The following is a 12703-nucleotide window of genomic DNA, read 5'->3' on the forward strand; positions in this document are numbered from 1 at the left end:
GCAGAAGCGGTACGAAGGTGTAGTTGTTTTGATGCTAGCCTATCGCGAAATGAATCCGCGAATTTTGCATGTCTCTACGCAATTATGAAACTAAACAGGTATTGCGGACAACACAACGGTGACAGCACAGAAGAACACAGTTTATTTTCATCGTTGTGCTCGTGTGTTTGCTGCGTTGTCCAGGTTTGTTGTCCGCCTGCATTTACTGTTCTTGTTGAAACTATCTCGTCGTTGTTAGCCCATTGTGTTTGTCTCTGCTGTTAATTTGTTCATGACTAAATACTTTACACGGAATTCTTGAGCTGTCTGATATTTTAAGTTTGAATGTGTTCGTCTGTTCTGTCGTCGTTGTGTTGCAATAACACTTGTTTAGGTTCATTGTTGGGTCTATCTGTTTGACATCAGCTGCTTTAGGCTTGTTCTCTGTGGGTTTACATTTTAATTTTATTTCTTATTTTTCATTCTAGAATTTTTTTTCCCACGACAATCAGTGCAATGGTGTATGTTCAAGAAATAGTATTTAATCAAAATTCTCCATTGCGTGAATCATTTAAAGAATGCAAATAGTTCCCTTCTGTGAAGTCATTGTCATTTAACATTGAATTCATTTTTGGGATTGATTTCACCTGTAAAAATATGGTCAATATAAGTTGTTGTGTTAGAAAATATAAATGTGCAATCTATGCCTTAATGAAATCAAATTTTCAATATTTAAAGTCAAATTATTCTAACGACATGAAAACTGTTAAAAAACAATAAAGAATTTTCTTTCAATTATGAAAAGTTACTTTCTTGAAAAACTACCTTTTTTTCATTTTCTTTGCGCATTCCCATAACATATTACAACTCACTAAAATCTTTAAAATGTATTGCATCAGAATTTTTTGCATAATGTGCATCTCTCTGCACTGCACCTGTCATCCGTTATTACATGGCTCAAAAAAAATTTTTTTTACACATCAGTGTTATATAAGTTCAGTGTTCAGTTATCATCCAAATTTCTTCAATGATAACGGTTTGGGATAAAGATTTTATACGTAACGTTTTCACCCACTTCAGAAAGAAGTTAGGTCATGTTTCGGCTATTTGCAGCCTACGAACCTTCTTCATTCCTTTGTTGTGTTCGTGCATAGCGTTACTTACTGCTAGAGCCAAGATTCACTTTTTAATTTTTTAACCAATTCCGTTGTGAATAATTTTATATTTCGTTATCTTCTTATTTTGTTTTTATGAGTGATTTACTTATGTCACAAATATCGTGCATAAATAGCTATGTAAAATTACTCAATTTGTAGCATATTGTATTGAATCTTATGTATCAAAACAATAAACCGTATTTTCGGAAATACCAAATCTACATAACAGTTTTAGCAGTGGAACAAAAAAATGTATTTTATTTATTGTGTGGTTCAGTTGGTTTCCGATGCAGACAGTTTCAAATTTAAATTCTGCTGTTAGTCAAGGTTTTATTATAACAATAATATAAATCTTTAAAAAAAATCAGTATATAATATCGGTGGCCCAATTCTTTATGTATATGTATTTTTTTATTGGAGATCAATTTTCTGGCGACTGAAATTGACAACGAACATGTTACTTTAACGATTTACCGCATTTATATTTGTACCGTCGTTTCTATACCCACAAAATACATCGACAATTAGTATTAAAAAATCTCTCTTTTTTGTAAACTTGTCCTTCATAAAAATTTTAAATACATTAGTTAGATGTGTGCTTTTAAAATTTGTAACGCTACCTTATAGCAGTGTTTCCGTAATAAATAGTTAAGATCAGTATGGTTTTGAATTATATCCGTGTATGGTTTAAATTATTTAAATACACATGATACTGTGTGATTTATGTTTGTCACGTTCATTGTTCTAGAACGAAAGTTTTTGGTGTATTGAGAAATTTTAAAATGGGAGGTCCAAAAACAAACAATTTGTTAATATTTGGAAAAATTTCTAAGGGTTGAATACTGAGTTTACTAAAAAATGTAATGAATAGTTTGTTCTGCTACTTCATTTTGGTCACCCCTTTGCAGCAAGGGTTGGTTGTATTCAAAATTGTTTCAAGAATTTTTTTTAGATACTATATAAAAATGTTTTTAATAACTTTTAATTAATTTGATACTCCACCTACTGAGGGAGTTATGAATTTTTTTGTCCTCAATCCCTTTTTTAACGTCCAAATTATTTATCTTTTTGATCGATAAAGACCCGAATGTTTCCAATAACATTGAACTGATTAAATATTGTGTCTACTAAAGAAGTTAACAATACGTTTGTCTTTCAAATCCTATTTTATCCATTTCTTACAGTAATGGTTGGACACATAAAAATATTGTTTCTGAAACAAATTAATTAATAAATATAGATTAACAATAACTTCATACGGATTTGATACTATGTCAACTAACGTAGTTGTGAATTTTTTTGTTTTTCAATCCCTGATTTTATACACATTGCAGTAATGGTTCGGTTTTATCGAAAATTTGTTGCATATAAAAGTTTTATGTAATCATTAGAAGGTTTACAGCAACAATTAATGGATGTGATACTGCGCCTATTAAGGGATTTATGCATTATTTTGCCCTGAAACCCGTGCTTTTTCCACCCCTTGCATTTTTTTTTTTTCGAAACTTAAATTGTTCTAGACAAATGTTTAAGGACTTACCGTAGGATGTGTAATAACTCCCAACGGATGCGATATTTTTTTTTTAATATAAGGGATTTATATTGCTACATCTGTTGTTTTTTTTCTCCTTCAGAAAACCTTCACCCTTTTTATATCTCCTTGGTCACATTTTGCCCATTATCAAAATCGAATGATATTTTACATCTTTATATTTTATTTGCCAGTCTGGACGTAATTTGTGCGGTTAATTGAAGTTATCGCGTTCATAAAAAACGGTATAGATAAATAGATACATAAACTTTTGAACTGACAAAGGTGTTTGTGTCTGGGAACCTTTAGGCTAAAGTCTGTAAAACGAAAAATTATTTAGAAATATTCCTGAAGCCGCGCCATGGTAATTAATGTAACGGGTAGTCCTTCAAAATTTACCTTAAAGTAGACTTCTTAAATTACATTACATTATTAAAGAGAATATTAGAGACCGTAAGGTATATTTCTTTCTGAAATAAGGTCGGGTTTGCTATTCCATACTAGTGTTTTAAAAAGTATGCGGTAGCTCCTGAGCAGTGCCAAGCACTAACAAATGTTTTCAGGTTTTTTTTATATTGTTTTTTTTCTCTCAACGATTTTTATTTATTTTTTTCTGTTAAATGGTTTTTAAAGCTTTGCTTTACTCATTTTAAACGTGTGGAGGGGGGGGGGGGGGGAAGGACACGTGACTGTAGATTTAAAACATTATTATCAGTTTTAATTTTTGGAAGTGTACTTTCGAACCCTCGAATAGTCACTTAAATGCACCCAAAATATATGTAAGATATATTGTATTCGAGGGTGTAAAAAGTTCTTTTACACGGGTCACAATGCTCGATAGTTGAAGATTCCTCTTGGGGTGTACAAAGTGTAAGCTCAGCAGGATGGATAGAAGAAGAAGAGGAGAGAGAGAGATAGAGGTGGAGAGAGCGAAATCCGGATTTCATTTGTCATCCGAGAACTCTGTCCGACTCTTGGAAGGTGGAAGGGGGGAGGGGGTTTATTGGAGTAGGTGTCTGGAAGGGGTGTCTGGGAGATATTGTCGGGGATGTGTGTGTGATTTGGGGAGGGGGGGGGGGGGATGGGAAGAGTACAAACAGGAGCCTTCCCAGCTGATTGCACCACAACCTCGGGAACATGAAGGAAGACACCGGTGCGATTTTTTTTCTGCCTCTCGAGAGATTTGAGTTGGCAAGCTTGGCTAGTGTCGACTGGCAGGGGTTTTCAGTTACATTTCGACGTTCGAACACACGCGCGTCAAAAGTTGCGCGCAGTCAATACAAGACTATCTGTTTCAGTTCTTCCTGCTAAATAAATAACGTGATGACAGCAAACTTACGTAAAGGCACCTTTAGGTTAGGCCTCATGCGAAACGATAAGTGCGACGTACACTGGTCCTTCTGCCATAGGGCAACTACGATACCTAACTGCAATGTTAGAATTTACAGTAAATTTACGGACTTTCCAACGAAGAATTCTATTCAAATAAACGAAGACTTCTTCGTCATTTCAAAAAATGAACTAACCTTCGTATAAACTACGCCGTATTTCGACTTTCGAGTTGCATGTTTCGTTCTAAACAAAGATGGACAAAACAAAGGTGTTCTTTCTGCAGACTTAACCAGTTTTTTGAGTGTTTTGTTAATACACCAAGAATATTCTTTTGGATTCATGTTCAAAGTAAATGAACTCAGTGTCCGTGCGTTTACGAAGTTACCTGGATAATTTCTAACCAGCTTTCTTCGTAAATTGAAAATGAAAATTTTTAACATTGTGGGGACCACATAACTTACAGCGCACACTTGGGAAGAAAATGTTACTATTAACAAAACCAAAACATTTTCATCTTCAGCTACTTTGAACACGTATTTTACAGTGTAGTGACTTGATGTAAGTTTTTGGACATACGCCATTGCTAAGAACTTTTTCTGTTGAAGAAAAACTAATAATTGTTGACAACAGCAATTGTTTGCTTAATTTTGTGTGTTTTTTGTATCTTTTTTTGAGTATTTTTATTTTTATTTTTATTTATTTATTTTATTTATTAGTTTTTCTTCAACAGAAAAAGTTCTTAGCAATGGCGTATGTCCAAAAACTTACATCAAGTCATGCACTCCCATTGCACAAATCTTTTAAAGGTTACAGTGTAGTCACCGTGTAAAATCTATAGGCCTACAGTAAAATATATCTGCTAATTCATAGAGGAAAACCTCTCTTTGTAATTATCATTCTGAAGTAGGAACATGTTATAATAAAATCGGTACTTGCAAGAAACATTTGACTTAATATTCTAAATGTTTCAATTAAACTTTTACCTGTTATTTCAGAATTATTATTTGATATATCTTCGTGGTTTTATTGTTACGCTAAAGGCAAACAAAATTATTATTATTTTTTAAAGAAATAAGTTACGTTTTGAATCTTTGAAGAGAATTTCCTTGCTTGTAGCCTATATATCATTTGGCCTTATCCGTTAGAAATTTTCCTCTTTGAAAGGTAAATTTTTACTAACAATCTCATATCTCTCGTGCACGCATTTTCTTGAGAGCAGAGAAATGTTTTTTTTTCTGTGGAAAAAAATTGTCAAAGAAGCATAAAAGTAAAAATATCATGAAAATAAAAATATTAAAAAAAATCAGGAGCACGGCATCCCCTTAATTACTTTCCTGTGTCCTCCCACAGAGGTTTTCATATGTCGCTTTCCATTGTACGCGTCTACTCCGTTTGATTGCACACAGCTTCACTCTCCGACCTCCTCTCGACACGTTCGTCCGTTCATTCATGCATCCTTTCATTCATTCATTCATTCATCCGCCTCCTCACGCTTTCATATTTTTTTTATTTATCTCTGAAAACACAGAAACTTCATAGCCCGCAACATTAAACTCCCATCCGAGCTGTCATTGTTTACATGTTCGGCTCGCTTCACCCCCATATTTCAACGTCAATGTTATAACGTTCAAGTGGTTTTTTTAATGGTATTCAAGACCCCCTTCTCTGTTTTTCTTTCTCTCTCTCTCTCTCTCTCTCTATCTCTTTCTGTCTCTCTCTCTCCCATGTCCAACAAATTTTCTTCGTGTCTCTCTTCGCCCAACCTTGTTAGTGTGATGAGATCCTGCGTCCAGATTAGTACAGCATTTATGTGATTATTTTCTTTTCGAAAGGTGGCTACTTGATACATTATGGTTGAAAAGAGTTTTCAGGTGTTTGACTTACGGCTCGGTTTCAACCACCATGTTCTTCCCCTTCTCTGATTTCAGATTTGTATAAATTAATGTACCGAAAAATAGATTACGGAAAACAATCAAGTATGCGTAACGAATCCTATTGAAACTCGGAAAAGTATATTCAGGTGAACTACCGTGACAGTTATAGTTAAAAGAAAATTAGAATTATAAATATCGCTTGACTTTTAACAAATGGCAGGTATCAATTAGCATATATGTAAGCGGCGATAACATTCGATACAGAAAGAAAAATGCTATGTTTATGTGATGAAATATCTGAAGAAATTGCTCCAAATCAAATCTCATGGCATGAAAATGAAATACTACACTCGCTAGTGGGGGGGGGGGGGGGGGGGTGTTTGATGAATAATTATACCAGGATCACCTGGCATGCAGAAATTAAGATAATTCAACTGTTGCCGGTTTTGTCGTGTGATAGTGGTATAAGGAGGAAAAAATATATATTACTTAGAGTGTGTCGTTTAAACCAGATACATAGAGTGGGTCTGAACTCGACTGACAAATATTAACTATAGTATCATCGTTACAAAATAATTTGATAACCTCTGTACGACTTATTGGAGGTATAAAGTGCTTGTGAATAATAGAGAATATATTTAAGTTTGAACACTGACCATCTGGTCTAGGTTTAACAAATTTTCTATACAACCACCTCGAGTTTTGTCGCTGTAGCAACATTATATTATTGAAAATTTTTTTTTGTGATAGTAACACTCCACAAAAAAAAATTGGATGATAAATGTGTCACCTATAATTATTTCAATGAAATAATTTTGCTACAGCGGCCAAACATGCGGTGGTTGTAGAACTTCAATCAATTAAACGTATTTTCCAGTCGCTCAGTTATCTGTCTTAAATACTGTTTATATTATCCCGACTATGTTATGATGCATAATAATATCATAAATGTGAAAGTGTGTTTGTCTGTTTGTCGTTTTTCATATTTTGTATTTGTATTGTTATTATTATTATTACAGTGCGCGGTTACTACTGGAAATATATTGAGGGAACGGTTTATTAATAACTAGGGGCAGGCATTTTTCGCGAAAAGATCTGAATGCTTAATAGACTGCAACAAGGTATACCCAAACCCGTGGTTTATTTCTTGTGATTGGCGACCGTATGCGAGAGAAGTCGTTGCCTTATTTGACTGAGCCATTCAGGACGCGTTTGCTTTCGCACTGAATTGCTGTGATTGGTGTTGTTACTATCTGGGAGAAACTCACCCAATCACTAAACACAGACGATGCTACAGCGTTTTGACTTTCAGCTTGTCTCGAAATCTTTTCGCGAAATCTGCATGTCCCTACAAATAACTGTAACTAATGGGTAGAGACCTGCAAAATCCGCGGTTTCGATGGCCTTCAGGATAGACTGCACAATCTCCTGTACACTCGGGTAAATAACGCAAGTTCATTGGCTGCCGACTTGTAAGTCGTCTCAGCTGGTTTGTCTGTGATTCGATCCTTCTTTGGTTGAGGGTTTATAACTGGTTGGGATTCGTCCAAGATGAACAGTAAGCCAATAGCAAAATTATCTAAGAGGTATATTTGTTTGAATTCTAGCCTATCACCGAATGAATCCGCGAATTTTGCAGGTCTCTACTAATGGAGGTGCTGGGACCACACAAAATGCCAGGGGTGAGAATGCGAACCTGCCATTACTGCGGACACTTTTTTTTCCTAATGTTGGCACCGTGTTGGGGATGTGCGCGGACACGATTCCGTGCGCTATCGTCCACCGGTCGTTTTTACCCCCACCCCGTCGAACCGCGCCGCGGGAGTCCCGACCCTCGTAGCTCACGGACCCGAACCGCCCTCCTGGGGGTCGCTAGCCTGCTCGCTCGAATTCATCCGCACAGCTAAAAAAAAGTAGTCCCTCCTCCCTACAGATACCACGCGCGTGCATCCAAAACCATCCCGCGCTGAATTATCGAGTCGCGGAGCGGCATTGAACTGAGGGAGGGTTTTTAATAGGGCGTGAGCGCCAGCAACTGAGCCAAATGAAATACGGGGCCATTATTTTTTTTTCTTTCGAATTGATTGATTGGCTGGCTTCTTTTGGAGGGCCACAACCTGACGTGAAAACATTATGGTTTAAAAGAGTTTTCTGGTGTTTGACTTACGGCTCGGTTTCAAAACCACCATGTTCTTCCCCTTCTCTGATTTAAGATTTTTTATAAATTAATGTATCGAAAAATAGATTACGGAAAACAATCAAGTATGCATAACGAGGCCTGTTGAAACTCGGAAAAAGTATCTTCTGGTGAACGACCATGACAGTTAGTTAAAAGAAAATTAGAATTATAAATATCGCTTGACTTTTGACAAATGGCAGGTATCAATTAGCATATATGTAAGCGGCGATGACATTCGATACAGAAAGATAAAATGCTATGTTTATGTGATGAAATATCTGAAGAAATTGCTCCAAATCAAATCTCATGGCATGAAAATGAAATACAGTACTATACTCGCGAGTTGGGGGGGGGGGGGGGTTGCGAAGCCGGATATGGTTTTGACTGCTTGACCACCCTCCTTACTCATCAGATCCAAACCCAATTGACTTTTTTTTTTGTTCCCTGCGCTAGAAGTTGCGCTCAGAGGGCATATATTTTTTTTTGTCGAATGAGGAGGCCATCATCTTTATAAAACAACTATTTTGCAGAGACACTCATGCAAACAATTGTTAAAAAATAATAATCGCGCGTCCAAAATGGCTGCAATTTCAATGCAGTACATTCCAAGGCATTAGCAAATGCATTCCTCGATTTTTCTTGGCGAGTGTTGCCATTTGAACGTCGAGGTCGGAAACTTTTCAGACCACCCTCGTATTTCTCACTCGTGTCACTTGCAAAGCAACGCGTGTTTCAATTTTATTTAAATCGCACTGGTGGAAAAATCAACAGCGCAGGAGGATGCGTGGACCGTTGGTAGGTACCGAAATAATTCGCGGATTCGTTTGGCGATAGGATAAAATTCAAAGTGTACACCTATGTTTACCAATGTATTTCCGCTATTCGCTCAAGGTTTTAGGGAACACTCTTGGCCGATAAAACGCCCTCAAACTAAATAATTACCGAGTCACAGGCAAACAAGTCGAGACGTTTCACCAATCGGCAGCCAAAGAAGAAATTAGATTTTCCCGGGTGTACAGAGAACTGTGGAGTCTTTCCTGGAGGTAATTGAGAACGAGAATTTTCCTGTCCTAACCATTGGTACCTACCCGTTTTAAGAACTTACAAAATTCGAGACGAGCTACATGACACAGATTATAGTCGTGACGTTTACCTGCCCTAAACCGTTTTAAAAATGAAAACATGAAATATTATAAACACATCAAATAAACAAAACTTTAAATGGTTAGTTAAATTATAATTAAAAAATACAAGATATTTGATGAAGGCCCACGAAAGACAGTCTGTGATCTTACTGGAAAACACATGCCATTCATGTGAAATAAATATAAGAACTAAACTTATGAAAACTTCGGCGCATTACATTACAAACTAAAGACTATCAATTGTAAATGTAACACGCATGTCTGTTTCATCAGTTTTAAAATTAATTATTAGTTAGAACTTCCAACAGGTCATTTCACAAATTCCATGAAGAACAGCTTCTTTGGTTTTCATAGGCAATCTGTAATATAACCATATGTAAATGTAGATACTAGGTACATGTAGATGTTTCACGAAAAAAATTATGAGACCATCCGTGTGTTAAAAATACCCGTAGCAACTTCTGTGCTCAATGTTTGGAGGGGTTTCTTTAAGGTACATGTCCACTGTCTTATCTTGCAGAGAGCCGCCATTTACAAGAAAGAAACCGTTTGCGAAGGCAAATATAACTGCAGTCTAATTAGGCGGAAGTTTAATATGATGAAAAATTCAAAGCGTAAGCACGTTTCAGCCCACGAGGTGAAGGTCGTCCAGATAGCTAAACGTTTGTGGTGTCATTAACCTGTGTACAGTCGCTTTCGTGAACATTGGGGCACGTGCCAAGCGCATCGTTTGCCAAATAAATTCTTGTAATAGCGAAACTATCGTGTAATATATTTTATAAACTTCAATGGTCGTATAAAAGGACTAAATCGCTAATTTTAAAATACGTTTCAACTATAAGTAGAGACCGGAAAAAATTCGCGAATTCATTTCGCGATAGGCTATAATCCAAACTCGTTCAAATTCACGCTGCTTCAGTGATTGGACCCTTGTTTATCTGGAGGACTCTTGAGCCAATGAAAAACCCTCAACAATAGAATTATCGAATCAAAAGCATCCCAGTTAACAGATGTCACTAATCAGTAACCTTTGAGCTGATGTGATTTGCCCGTGCACACAGAGAAACGTGGAGTCCATCCTAGAGGTAATTGAAACTATGAATATATCCAGTACCTATTTATAAGCCTAGGATTACAACATGCAATTAACTCTATATCCATTGAATTTTGAAATAATTTATGTTACAAAAGTCATGATACCCATTTTTCATAATTTTTTGAAGGAATTAATTTAAAAGTACAGGATGTCAATAAACGAATGCCCCAGTTTAAATGGTATATTATAACACTTTAATTTAGACAATTTACAACAACCAACCATGCAATAAACCGAAGGTAAACTAACCTAGTTTGTCTAAAAAATGTCCAATGTGTTCACCTTTATTTATACGGCACACATCCAACCTAAAGTTCAATTATTCCCCACACTTTGGGTTAACAAGTCCGGAGTAATTGAAGCAAATAGCCTCTTCAATCCCGCGTCTCAACTATGGCAAAAAAAAACTAAACAGCGGTGGAACGTAGACACGATCTTTTATAAAGCCTCAAATGATTTTTAAAAAAATGGGTGCGTGTACTTAGGTACGCGCGTGAGAAGTTATACTTCTTTGGCATCATTAAAAAATAGTTTTTAATTGCATGCAAATAATTCTCCATGGTAGCGTTATTCTCCATGGTAGCGTTAAACGTTTAACGCAACCTTGTTGGAAGTCGCATTAGAAGTATAACTTCAATAAAGCTTATATTTCTTTCCCTGCTACGCTCAAGTTAACTTGAAAACCCCATTAAAATTCGTATGGTAGTTTTGTAGAACACCGCGTACAAACAGACAGTGCTTTCATACCCCCTCCATGGTAGCGTTAAACGTTTAACGCAACCTTGTTGGAAGGCGCATTAGAAGTATAACTTCAAAAATATAGCATGTCGTTATGTCAGGTGAACGTGACGTCGTTTCGACCATGACGACCGATCCAACGGTCAAGGACTTGGACGTTCAACCACTCTCGTAAGAATAGATTCCATCCTGTTGCCAAATAAAGTTCACGATTTCATCCTTTACCTACAATTCTCCGTTTATGCGAAGGTGGCGCTGCGAGCGAGAAAAACAACATGGCAGCACTCGCGCAACATGCTCGTGTCTAAAAAAAAAACTGTTTTTTTTTTTTTTTTTTGTGAGTTACATACTCTTTGATTGTGACTTCGAACCTAAACTCGAACAACGCCTGGCAGTTGGAGCTATTAAAAATTTACGACTGGTAGAGGAGCGTTGCGGGTGGTGTTTTTTTTTTTTTTTTTTTTTTTTCCCTTCCAGAGGGAGAAAAGCTGCGAGCCGGGGGCGTAAAGTCTGGCCGCTCGCACGAACGGATGTGGGAAATCGATGTCGAACTGCTGAGGCGGACCTGTCGCGGTACCCTTCACGGCCCATCCACCGCGCGGGTGATTCCGCCACGCGTTCGTGCCCGCGGCTGCGTGACGCTACGCGGGTACTCACGCGTAGATAAAAAAAAAAACGTCAAAAAAAAAGGACATTTTCCTCGCGTGTGTCTGCAGTCCAACGAGTGGCGGATCCAGAGGTTCACCTCGGAGGGGGGGCACTCTAGGATTTCAGAATAGCCAGAGAATTTTTTTTTTTTTTTTAAATTACTAAATTTGCATTTAATCTACTCACACTACACGTAAAATCCAACCACAAGATTGTATGATTCTACAAGGAATTCTTCATTAATTATATTAAAATATTTTATTGGTTTCAGAAACAATCATTTTTTGTCGGCGATATTAATGTAGCAGACAACTGGTTTTTCGGGGGGGGAGGGGGGGGGCCAACTGGCCCCTGGTGCCCCCCCTTGGATCCGCCACTGAGTCCAACGAGTACGTCATGCACGTACAACGGATTCTCAACCCGGGACAAAAAAAAACAATGAAACACATTTTTTTTAAAACTGAATTATTTCCTGTGTTAAAGGCGCCCTGCGTTGTCTTACCACAAAAATACACGTAAACAGATGAAAACAAAACTTTCGTAATTAAGTTACGCAAGATAAAATAAAATACTTTAAAAAGTTAAAAAAAAAGTTTATTATCAACATGTAGGGCCTACTAAAAAGTTTTAAATAGTACTAACATTTTATTAAAAATTAATTTAATAAATTTTAATAAATTTTTACAATTTTTTCAGTAATATTTACTGAATTTAAAAAATGGCGGACATAATTCAAAATAGCGGAATCAGTTTTTTTTATAAAAGTTTTATTAAAAATTTAATTAAGTTGTTCTTTACAAACTTTAAAATTTTCCCGAATTTTTCGAATAATAACAAAAAAATTTCAAGATGGCGGCAAAAGTTAAAAATGGCGGAATCTGTGTGTATTAAATAAACACACTTTCATCAGTACTGAATAAGTATGTACCTACCATTTCAGCTCTCAATTTTTAGCGGAAGTAATATAAGCCTCTGAGAGCTTGTCTCCGAGGAATCAATACAATAGAAACTAATATATATACAT

The sequence above is a fragment of the Bacillus rossius genome, chromosome 8, assembly GCF_032445375.1.
Source record: "Bacillus rossius redtenbacheri isolate Brsri chromosome 8, Brsri_v3, whole genome shotgun sequence".
Lineage (NCBI taxonomy): Eukaryota > Metazoa > Arthropoda > Insecta > Phasmatodea > Bacillidae > Bacillus > Bacillus rossius.